Here is a 12,113-nt window from a genome sequence, read left to right as displayed (position 1 = left end):
TCGATTAGATCTTTTCATACAGAGAGAAAACAGTTTTTTAAAATAAAAAGCTGTAATTCTCTGTAAGCTATTTAATTTCCCTATATTACAAACAATTTTCTGTTAAAAGATTGTATGAACGTACAATTGTATAAAATTTCGAATAACAATAACTCCTCTAGATTAATCCTACTAGCGTACTTATTAACATTAAATCGAAAGTTATCTAAAAGTTAATTAAGTCTAGATAATCAAATCATTCAATGTCAATTAAGTCATTTGTGCGAAATATAAACATGTCAGCTTTCCATTACAAACATAGTAGACAATTTGAATTAAATTTAATAAATTTGTTTCTTAACGATAGCAGTTCTTGCTTAAAGTTGATCGTGACAGATCATGACCTTGTATGAAAATATTACATCTATAAACACTACCTATGCTTCGTCATACAATAATTGTCATTTAAACTAGCATTGTAGAGATAATACACACACTAAAGTGAATACTAAATTATTCTTAGCATTCTTATAAACATTTAGAAATTTAAGAAACGATTAACCCACAATCATGTTCATAACATGTGACATTTTGTTCTGCACAAACGTTTTGTTACATGATTTGAAAAACAAAAAAAAAACAAAAAATGTTTAAAAAATGTAAAGATGATTTAAAGTACTCTTAAATATTGATAGTTTGTACTTAATGACGCTTATAGTAATCTTAGACATGATTACAATAGTTATACTTTTATTCCCTATCTAAATTATTTCTATTCTGACGTTTCTGATGCTTTAGCTTTGGTAATACTAGATGAAACAAACAGCAGATTGAAAGAAAATCATCTTAAAGTTAATTACATTCATTACAAACCATTAGTTTGCATTTTGTTACAAAAGAAACTGATGTTCGTTACATGCAAATGAATTATAAACATACACATGCAAACATAAAATGTAAATTTATCTTTTAATCCAAATTAAATGTACATTAATATTACATCTAAATAATAGAAAGGGTTTCGAAAATTTTTATTGCACTCAACAGCAGACCAGCATGCAACCCGGCTCATGATAAGTGGTCACCAGTGCTTATAAACTTCAGCAGTGCCATAGGGGTTGCTGTCTATAAATTAAGTTTTAATAAATTATTAATATACTCAAGTCACAAGCATATTGATTTCACATAATGAAAATGTAAGAAACATAATCATGTTTGGGCATTTTCATTTATATCTGCTCATACAGAAAACACAACTTAGCAAATATATTCCACAGTTAATCTAAATAATTGCAAATAATGCTTTTGAAGACCATTGACTTTTGATCATTAATTAAAATCATCTTCTCGTAGAATTTACAAAAGGTTATTTACAAAAATTTATATCAGTATTTTCATATATTACTAACTTACTAATTACAACTATTCAAACATAATACTATAACTATAAGAACTAAACAACCTATTTTAAAACAAAATTGGCATCAATTTAGTTCTTATGAACTATTTCAATTATTAATTTATAAATTATAAACATATTTAAAAAAAATTAAGATCCCTTGTGAGTTCACGTTCCTTGCTGAATCAGTTTCTCTTCTGAAACGGAGAAACAAAGTATCTTAAGTATGTAACAAATATTGAAAAAATACGACCAGGAAAAATTTTGTGTTAATGTAATCATACTTACAAATTAATATATTACATAACACGTTCTGGTTCAAATATAGTGCATCAATCTTTTCATGTTTCAGACATTTTAGTGCTCCTTATAATTTTTCCATAAAATTTTGTCATTATCAAACCTTTGTCTACAAAAATAAAAACATTATTTTATATTGGGTAGAAGGATGAACGTGGTCACAGGCCACTTGGTGTAACTTGGTTATCTAACACCAGGAAACAAAACGTGAATGCCATCATCTAACTTTGGATGTGAGATCAATTGTGCTGTATTTTATTTAAACAGGAAATCATGACTGATTGATCATTCCAAAAAACTAGTTCGGGCCCACTTGACAATAAGCATATAATACGCTGAGTTGCAAAACATAAATACTGCCACCCACTCGGGACAATTTTATTATCTGAGGTGTGTGTGTGATAGTACGAGACTTAATACCGACTGTTTTGATCAAAACTTAACATATATGATAGCTAGGCAGCAGAAATAGGAAGGACCATTAGTTGGTGCTAATTCATTTAATTATATTATGAATAATAATTCTGTTAGCAAATAATATACCGGGAAAATAGTGTAAACTCACCGTTATCAAGGCATCCGAAATAGCATTTCATTTTCGATCTTGAGGCATGCTGATTTTTAATAATAAACTTTCTGAAATGAAAATAGTTACACTGGCTTACGAAACGCTAACGAAGAAAAAAGTATTGGAGCCAAGTTATGTCTAAAGAGAATTCAAAACAGAGTTTCTCAATGTCTAATCGTCTAATATTCTCACAAAGCTAAAAGTTGCTCTAAATTAATACTACAACGTAAAATAACTCAAAACAAAACCAAAAAAAAACGATTTAAAAAATTAAAGCGTTATGTACGACATTTTGAAAACTTTTTTTTTTTTTGAGATTGTTTTATTGGCCCTGGAGTTTTGAAAACTTCAAAGCAGTGTTTCCACTTACGTTTTTTTTACCACATTTTACCCTAGTTTCTTTTGAATTTATCCCTAAAATTTCCTAAACAACTTTCATAAATCCTTTATATAGAAAGCATAAATAAAATACAGAAAATAAACCACAGCATATTATTTAATGTAGGTATATATAATCTAAACGCCCCCAGAAGATCATAGATCTATAGGATTAGAATTTTCAAGGAAGTCGACGCATTGCTTTTATATTCTTTTGCTGCACGCAACCTAACACTGTTCGGTTCTAAAATTAAGCAATTGTTTGCTGGCATTCCCAACTTTCTATGAAGCAAGTTGTTCAGGGTTTCGTTAGAAAGCCTGTTTCTTTTGTCAGTTTTTACATTTGAGAACACTGAATAATCTTTCTACCTCAGTCTTTGAAGAAGGAACTGCTAGCAAAAGCGAAATGACAATTACAAGGTTTTCGTAAATGAAATTACCATGATAATCTTTCATGGTACATGAATTACCTGTATATTACAATACAAGTAAGTTCTGGTGACATCAACGAAAATAGGTAAATAAAAATTTGGCGGATTATACTTATTGGGATTCTGGGGAATCCCTAAGAAAAAAGCAGTGGCTTAATCTATGATTTACTTTACTAGAGGGTTACTGTTGAATCAAACCTTCTTTGTAGTTTTTATACACAACTCTGTTTTATTCTTTTACTTGTCAACTCGACTTAATGTCATTCTCTCCATAAAATAAAATGTTCATTGTTTTACTTTAATTATCGTTTATTTTAAAATTCACAACAGTTACTAGTATAGGCTTTGCTTTTTACCCCGAAATATCCTAAATCCTGGTATTTTTAAAATTGTCTTTATCGTCCAAAATATCAGCTATTTTTCCCTAAAAAAGGGAGAATTCCCTAAAAGTGGAAGCACTGCTTCAAAGTACGCTAACATTTTTATTGAGTCAGAACTCGTATCTGCCATCTAGTGAGTTTATTAGTTCATTAAGGCCAAAACGTTTCAAAAATGACCTCGCCGGTTCCTAAAGATGACGCTAGTTGAATGTTCTTTTCCTTTGTATGGGAGTTGCACCCCCCTGGTCCAGACTGATGCTGTTTTCGTGAAGGCTTGCCTTTGTAGTACGAGTAGATGACATTTGATAATGATGACGACGTTTCAATGTTTTAAATATATTTTTTTAATATTTGCTAACAATCACGCCACGTTAACTGGTCCCGTGATAAGTTCCTAAAGAACTTGTGTTACGGGTACTAGATAACGGAAATAAATGTAAGATTTTTATTATAAACATACATCTATTTAATATTTAATATACATCCATAACCCTGGAAGAGACATTTATATTTATCATACAAATATCTTCCCGTGGCGGGATTCGAACCCGTGACCCCCTTGTGTAGAGACCATGTCACTTACCACTACATCAGACGACCGCTAATGTTTCATTCACAATAAATAAATGTACGATTAATTGGAATGTTTTAATGTTTTAAGTGATATTTACTTTGACAATAGCGAAATAAGTTAAAGTATTTCGTAAAATCTGCTATCAACAAAAAGAAAATAACATAGTAAATTTTGTATGACGGAGGAAATAATGAAGAGTGGATGCCACGGACACGTCCGCATAATGACGGCGATGATGTCATATGCATTGTTTTAGTTATTTTTCAATTATTCCACCATCGAATTTAAAATGTTTTTCTAATTCAGTCATTTATGAATGGAACGAAATAGGTTTTTCAATTTAAAAAAATAAAAATGTATTGATAAAAATGAAAATAAATCAACATCCATATTGAATCCGTAGGTAGGTAGATATGATAAGCTTTGTTTAAATTTAATTTACAAAATGTAGGCGTATCATCGTATGTTGCAGTTTCTGTATGTCGTGCTATTCTGATAACGTCTAAAATTGGTATGACATTGTTACATTGTAACATTAAAATTTTCAACGCTATTTTATATTTTGATTTTACTGATGTGATGTTGATCGTGCTCTAAAATGGACGCTAGCTGAAAACTAAAAGTTATAATCGCGTTAATATTATATACACAGAGTTAAGTAGTGTAACGTATTATAAAACGTAATATACGTGTTCCATGCTTCACCATGCATCACCAAGCAGGCACCAATGGAGAAGGAGATCCTTACGCGGAAGTGGCATGGGATTGGTCACATATTGAGGAAGCCCGACAACCACCTATCAAAGAGAGCACTGACCTGGAAAGTGTCTGGCAAAAGGAAGAGGCCGTCCCAGAGCAACTTGGCGTTGCTCGGTGGAACAGGAGCTAGGTGTCTTGGGCATGACGTGGGAGGAGCTAGAACAGACTGCCTAAGACCGATGTAAATGGAAGGATTTGATTCGAGGCCTTCACACCCTAGCAGAGGGTAACAGGAAGAATGATGATTATGCTTCGCGGAAGACCCCACTGCTTTAAAATACGAGTGTCTGACCAGACCTATCAACATTTTGGAAGCCAATTTGAATGTGGTTTCGGTGATTCCAATGATGGACTGCCCCGGATCTTGAGTTTGTGCTAAAAATAGTTCTTAACTTAAAATTTGATAGTAAGATTCCATTTTGGTTCTCTGTACGATAGTCGCAGTAAGTAATCGTTTCCCGTGTGAAAGGGGCGTGCTTTCGCGCCACGTCGTCACGTCTGTTTCATTACCAGCGGTAATTGCATCAAGATCCATCTCGGTGCACCGTTGCAACGCACTCAACGATTTACTTTCACTGGCGCTATGTGCGCGATCATACTTTTAAATCCCGGTTTTGCACTCGCGCGATGCTCGCGTGAACTGTATAAAGTATAAAGTAAATGTGAAGTCGTCGTGGCCTAAAGGATAAGACGTTCGGTGCATTCGTATGTAGCGATGCAACGGTTTTCGAATCCCGCAGGCGGGTACCAATTTTTCTAATGAAATACGTACTTAACGTATGTTCACGATTGATTTCCAAAGGTGAAGGAATAACATCGTGTAATAAAAATCAAACTCGCAAAAATAATAATTTGCGTATATAATTACTGTTGGTGGGACATCTTGTGAGTCCGTACGGGTAGGTTAGGTGTCCGCCTATTTCTGCCGTGAAGCAGTAATGCGTTTCGGTCTGAAGGGTGGGGCAGCCGTTGTAACTATACTGAGACCTTAGAACTTATATCTCAAGGTGGGTAGCGCATTTACGTAGTAGATGTCTATGGGCTCCAGTAACCACTTAACACCAGGTGGGCTGTGAGCTTGTCAACCCATCTAAGCAATAAAAAAATGTAAATTTTTGTATCGCATACAACTACAACCTGAATGTCTTCAGCCTTCGATTTCAATTGCGTTGGAGTAGTACATGTTGTATTGCTCAAAACAAGACGATACCAAGCTCGTGTAATCTCATAACAAGCTCGTCACCAATTAGGCGATTTATAAATTTTGCCGGTTTAATTTTACGGCATAATTGCCAGGTAGTCTTCATTTACCTCGTACTCCACAGACTCCTCCGAGCACCACGAGTAAATAAATAATAACTTGGTAATTAATTTTCTCTTCACTTTCCTTGGTGTAATCGGAGCGTGTTCAGCGGCCCGTGGTGATATGGTTACGGCATACGATTTCCATTTCTTACTTGTCCTTTTTTCTGTATAAACAAACATCTGTACCAGGACGTCGAGGACGTCGAGGACGAGGAGGACGTTGTCGACAGTTTCCGGTTTCGGATGTATCCAGGACTAAACACGTTACCCTCTTGATGCCATGTATTCATCAGTTCGCAATCTTGTACATGCGAAACTAATTCCTAGGTTTTGGGAATACGGATAACACGGAAAATATTTACCTTACCTAACGCAGTAATTTCGGCAAACGTCACTGAACTTTTGTTTGACGAGATCATGGAGCTCAGGACGCGAGGACGACAATGGCCTGACGTTATTTTACAACAAGGAAAGTAATTCAGTGTACTTTTCTTTTTATAGATCATTGATCTTGTAAATGTGTCTACTAAATCGATCTGTCGATTCGTTTGTCGCCACCTTCATTCCAGTTTCTGTTTGAGCAATTATAAGACATTAATTGAAACGAAAATTCGGTGACTAAAGGTAATATTCATTATTGCCTGATACTGTACATGTCTTGCCTAGAACGTGCGACTTCTGAATAGGAACCACCTTTGTAAGTTGGACTGTAATAATATAAGCATCTATAGCATTGTCAATCTGCTCTTTTTCATTTAACTAACAAAGAAATAAACTGAAATAATAAATTTAATGTTCCTGCTGGAACTAAAGGAAATATTTTCTCCAATTTCATTAATGTGATATTCATGTCACGAAACATACCGGTAATTACCAGTTATACACCTTACAGCACAACTCTGAACCGTGGTCGACCACGCGTGAAAACGTAGCTAAATACCACATTTCACTCTGACCATTACCGAGAAAACTGTCCAAGAATAGAGTGCTTAACTTCGCTTCCACTTGTTTTGTAAGTTATCTGGATTACTTTGCTACACTCGTTGACTTTTCCGCATTTACCTGCGTAACGTTTAGTACTTTAAATAAAAAGTTGAACTCCAAAATGAGGTCGTTTTAATGTAGAGTAGTCAGTGGTGTAGATACTATAAACAGCCGATTGCTTTCGTCGATATCCGTGAATAAAAGCGATCATGCACAGGAGATAATGCAGATCGAATTGTTTGGGAAAATGAGAGAAGTCCTTTATTGAAGTGAAACTTCTTTAGATACGTTGAGAGTAAAATTTAACTCACGACAGATTCGTAACGGTTAGAGAGAAAAGATACAATTTAGGAAGAGCGAGAGTGAGAAAATATACAGAGCGTCTCGCGAACCACTCGACCTTCCGACCACAGCATTCCTTATTTCAAGAGAAATTTTATTTAAGGATTAAACATGCAGAAAATTACAATACCACACACCACAAAAGAAGATTCACTTCTTTCACGTGCACCAAGGTGCACTCACACCATTTTTTTGTCAAAATAAGATGTCCAAAATTTCGTAAGCCTGATTCAGGTTGAATTTAAATGTAGACGTCGATCGGCGTTTTGTCTATACTAATATTATAAAGAGGAAAGATTTGTTTGTTTGTTTGTTTCGAATAGGCTCCGAAACTACTGGACCGATTTGAAAAATTCTTTTACCATTAGAAGCCGACATTGTCCCTGATGAACATAGGCTACTTTTTTTATTTTTTTTTTTTTTTTTTTTGTTTCATGTATGTTTTAATGTTTCCGAAGCGAAGCGAGGGCGGGTCGCTAGTTTTTAATATTTTGCTTCTATGACCGCAAACTATTTGCAAAAGTACCTACATAAATAGTGAAGCTATAAAATAAATTGCCCATTAATATTTCCATTTCACTGGCAGCATCGTGCGGTATTTGTTTATACCGCTATTAGTCAAACACGTCTGCCGCGCGGTATCCACCTGACATCTGTTTGCGGGCTGCTTTCGACCTGTCAACACCGCTTCGAAATCTGCAACAGCGAATATAAACGAAGCGTGTTCTCGTCGTGGGTGTGATCTTCTCATCAACAAATTTCCTGTAAAACCTCCGCGCTTGTTTACACACCCAGCCTCACTCCCGGTTGCTATTCCAGCTCTTAACAACAATCGGGCGTTAAAAATATGTAGCACACGTTCTAAGGAATTCGGCACTCATCGCCGTTGGTGATAACGGACGCAAGCAATATTTGACGGCAACAGACGCGGGGAAAATTGTATTTTTTACAGGCAAATTAAATAAACAACATGCGTTATGGATGAATCACGTTGGTTTATTTTTAAATTATTGGCACTGATCAGTTTAGTCCGTTGCGCTACCAAATAACCTTACTTAATAGGTATATTAAAACAACACACTGCCAAATTTGAAAGGGTGGGGCAGCCGTTGTACTGTTAAATCTGAGATCTTACGACTGATGTCTCGAGATGGGTGGCGGCGTTTACGTTGTGGACGTCTATGGGCTCCGGTAAGCACTTAACATCAGGTGGGCCGTGAGCTCGTCCACCCATCTAAGCAATAAAAAAACATTCTATTCCAACCACTAAGAAGTCATTTCTGCCGTTTTCCAGGTCCTTATTTCGGTCGTCTGCTCACCTACTCATCCTTGGCATTAAAAATAGCATCAGTTTTGTGTCGATTTAACCCACTTTCGCAACTAGTATTTTAGAAGTGAATCGTGAGCTAAACGGTCAAGATTATTACTAAATCGCAAGAATCGCTCTAATTTATCAACGCATTAACATCTTCAATGAGATTACATTACGCTCTTCGTAACTATGGTATAATATATTTATATAATCGTAAAGTGCCCATAATCGAGTACCTATAAATGTAAATATTGTTTTATTATCGTTATTAATTGTCCGATACTATAAATAATAACAAGATCGATTTGTTTTTTGTATATTTTATTTTAAAAGGTAAACTCCGTGATTACGAAATTAAAAAAACGCTTAAAGACTAATGAGCGCTCGTGGCGTGGCGTTATCTTCCGTGCCTTACTATTTAGGAGGTCAGGCTACCAATTGTTTTAAAGATTCTTCTCTGCTGTCACGTAAAGTGAATTGCATTCAGGATACTAACGTTTGGTATCATTTCACATCAACAAACCCGAAGTGGTCTCACCCACCTCTCCAAGATAGGAGATAAAAGTTTATTTTTTCCCTACCTATGCTGATAGCCTTGAGAGGCTATTTCAGCTTCGCCCTAACGCGTGTAGGTGAGCTCACGGGGCTCAAACCGGAGTGTTTCTAACACTGATCGTAGCAAGAGCAGTGCTTCGCAGAATCTACCACCGGATTACGTTTTTACGTCTGCCAAATAGGAACGCATCGCATCGCTTCTCGGGAGAAATGGGCAGAACACCAATGCTTATGATATGATTTATCTATGCTGTTAATGTCACCGATAAAATTTACTATCCAAATTGATTTATTGTTTATTTTCAACAACTCTTTTTGTTGCGTTATAATCTATAAGGAAAATAATAAACTTTTTCCAATATTTAAAATTTTTCCTACAAACGAGCAGATCCAATTACTGGGACGAAAAAAATCCTTAATCCGATCATAATGTAACCAGCGTGTGCAATTAAATTCCCCTTCACGTTGTTGTAAAAAGTTATTTGGAAACAAGTAGTGAAATAAAAGCACTAAACATTACGATCGGAAGTACATATCCAAGTTGCGATCATTGAAATTACATCCTGTCTTAAAACGGTAATGGTACATATTATATCGACCTGACCTTCAGAGTAATGAGTGGATATTGTGCACGTGGATAATATGAATAGATTACTTGTGACCAAATCATATTTCACAATAATATTTAGTCTATAGTAAGATCCAGACATATTGGGGTTCTAGGATAGTAGATGATAAAACTCTGCTGTCTTTTGTTTCTCTTCAAGCCACTACTCCCAATACTGCCATGCCTACTAGAAGTGTGTGGATTCTATGAGTATACTTCTAGTTAATTTCTCTTAACTGGATTGCTCCGTAAAGTCTGTTTGCGGACATTTTCGGGATACATTACTGGTTCATGAAATATGAACCTAAAAGAACAATATACGTAACTAGCGACCCGCCCTCACTTCGATTCGGAAACTGTAATTTATTATTGATTACTCCACTATTTAATGGATGTTATTATACATGTAAACCTTCCTCTTCAATCGCTCTATCTATTAAAAAAACCGCATCAAAATCCGTTGCGTAGTTTTAAAGATTTAAGTCTGGCTGAGCCTTTGCTCGCCCACCTGTCCTGGTGAAACTGGAAAGGCCTCCGGGCCACCAGTATTCTTCAATCATAAAAAAAAAAAAAAAAGATTTAAGCATACATAGGGACAGACAGATATAGGGACAGAGAAAGCGACTTTGTTTTATACTATGTAGTGAAGCTTAGCTTGACAAACGATTGAATGATAACAGAACTTTATTCATTAACTGCTTCAGGAGCGTTTTGCGTCTGTGGTCAACAATGCAAGCGCTTGTGTGATGATAACTGTGTAGATTGGTATTTAATTAATATTTCAATCTGTATAAGAGGTCAATGACCTTAACTCGTATACAAGGGAAGTACCTTTGCCGGCTCGTACCGTCATTGTTATCGATGCCTTATCACCATTGTTACAATGTCGGGGCCTTTCTTAAGTATTTTGGAGCGATAGTACATTTGTGACGGCTTGTTATTAAATTTTTTGATTACCTAACATCCGGCCTATGTTGATAAAATTTGAATACGTACATACGCGATGTACGGTGTGTTTGTGTCAGCAACCCATTTGTTAATTCTACTAAATGAATAAATTTGAAGACCGCTATAGCGATGTTATTAATCTGGTTTATGATTCAATTCTAAATACGCTACAAAACGGTACGGACGGCTTAACGGCAGGCAGCTGCTTAGCTCTGCCCCTGGCATTGCTGAAGTCCATGGGCGACGGTAACCACTCACCATCAGACTCGTCTGCCTAAAAGGGCCATCAAAAAAAACCACACCTATTTGTCGATATGAGTAGTGTCTTCTTATCCGTCCGTCGCACGTGGATGCTATTCCAGATTTATCTGTTTTAACTTCAACCATCTCTGAGGTATTAACAACAACACAATTTCATTCAGAGACAAACCTAACGAAATCAAATTTGTAACTTTAGCATTCTGAGACGTACTGTACTGACGAAACTGTACTAATTTCTTAGTTTAGCATCCCTGAAACTGTAATAATTTATATACGTAAAAAAGTATTGACTGAGTCCGCGATTTGCGTAATTAGCATAGAATGATCTTTTAGGGAACTACGTAGGTCATCACATTGTCGATAAATTGCCTACAAAACTTTCAATTACTACTTGTTCATAAATTTAAGTTAAATGTCAATGAACGTTTGTCTAATAATAAAATGTATTCTTTTTTCCCTAACAATTAGCAGGTAGCGTAAGGGGCTGTTCCAGCCTCTCGCAGACGGAGAGGTGAGCTCGCGGGCCCAACCTGTGAGAATTTGCTAACTTGCTAATCCTAGCAAGAGCTTCGCAAAGTCGGAATTGCCCCACTGAGAAGATCGAGACGTGCGAGAAACTCAGTGGGTATCACTTATATAAAAAGTATCACTTACATATAAAGCTTATATTAAAAAGCATATACTTTTTAATAGATAGGATGCGTGGGAGTGAGGCGCTAGCTTCAGGCCCGTTGAGTTTAGACTGTATATTATATTTTTCTTGTATCCAAACAGTTCTGCCCGCAAAACATATTAGTACGTAAATTAATAAAATACCTCTTCTTGAGACCGATCGTCGAGTTTATGTTGACTTTCAATAGGAATGTCCAATGACATCGAAATTAAAATAAACGATTATGTATTTGAATAACTGGACAAAGATTCGTCAAGTCAACCTGTTCGGCGACGCGCGGACTCATGGGACACACGAAATGATAATTTTGATTTATTTAAGTTGTAATAACGTTGTCGGGAAGTCCACTGACTTTCCT

At 35.7% G+C, this 12,113-nt stretch overlaps 1 protein-coding gene and 1 long non-coding RNA gene across 5 annotated transcripts in view; one reads left to right on the top strand and one right to left on the bottom strand.

Annotated features, from left to right (window-relative positions):
* LOC114242671 (uncharacterized) overlaps positions 1 to 12,113 on the top strand; it is a 99,438-nt gene that overhangs the window by 40,974 nt on the left and 46,351 nt on the right. The window lies entirely within an intron of this gene.
* LOC149501397 (uncharacterized) lies at positions 57 to 2,604 on the bottom strand. The gene is made up of 3 exons (XR_016324277.1): positions 2,244 to 2,604; positions 1,667 to 1,787; positions 57 to 1,575 (listed from the first exon to the last, which is right to left on the bottom strand). It is a non-coding gene; the product is annotated as an uncharacterized LOC149501397 (long non-coding RNA).

The sequence above is a fragment of the Bombyx mandarina genome, chromosome 15 (genome assembly GCF_030267445.1).
Source record: "Bombyx mandarina strain Sakado chromosome 15, ASM3026744v2".
NCBI lineage: Eukaryota > Metazoa > Arthropoda > Insecta > Lepidoptera > Bombycidae > Bombyx > Bombyx mandarina.
Note: the sequence above shows the minus strand (reverse complement) of the source record. Positions and strands in the feature narration are given on the sequence as shown.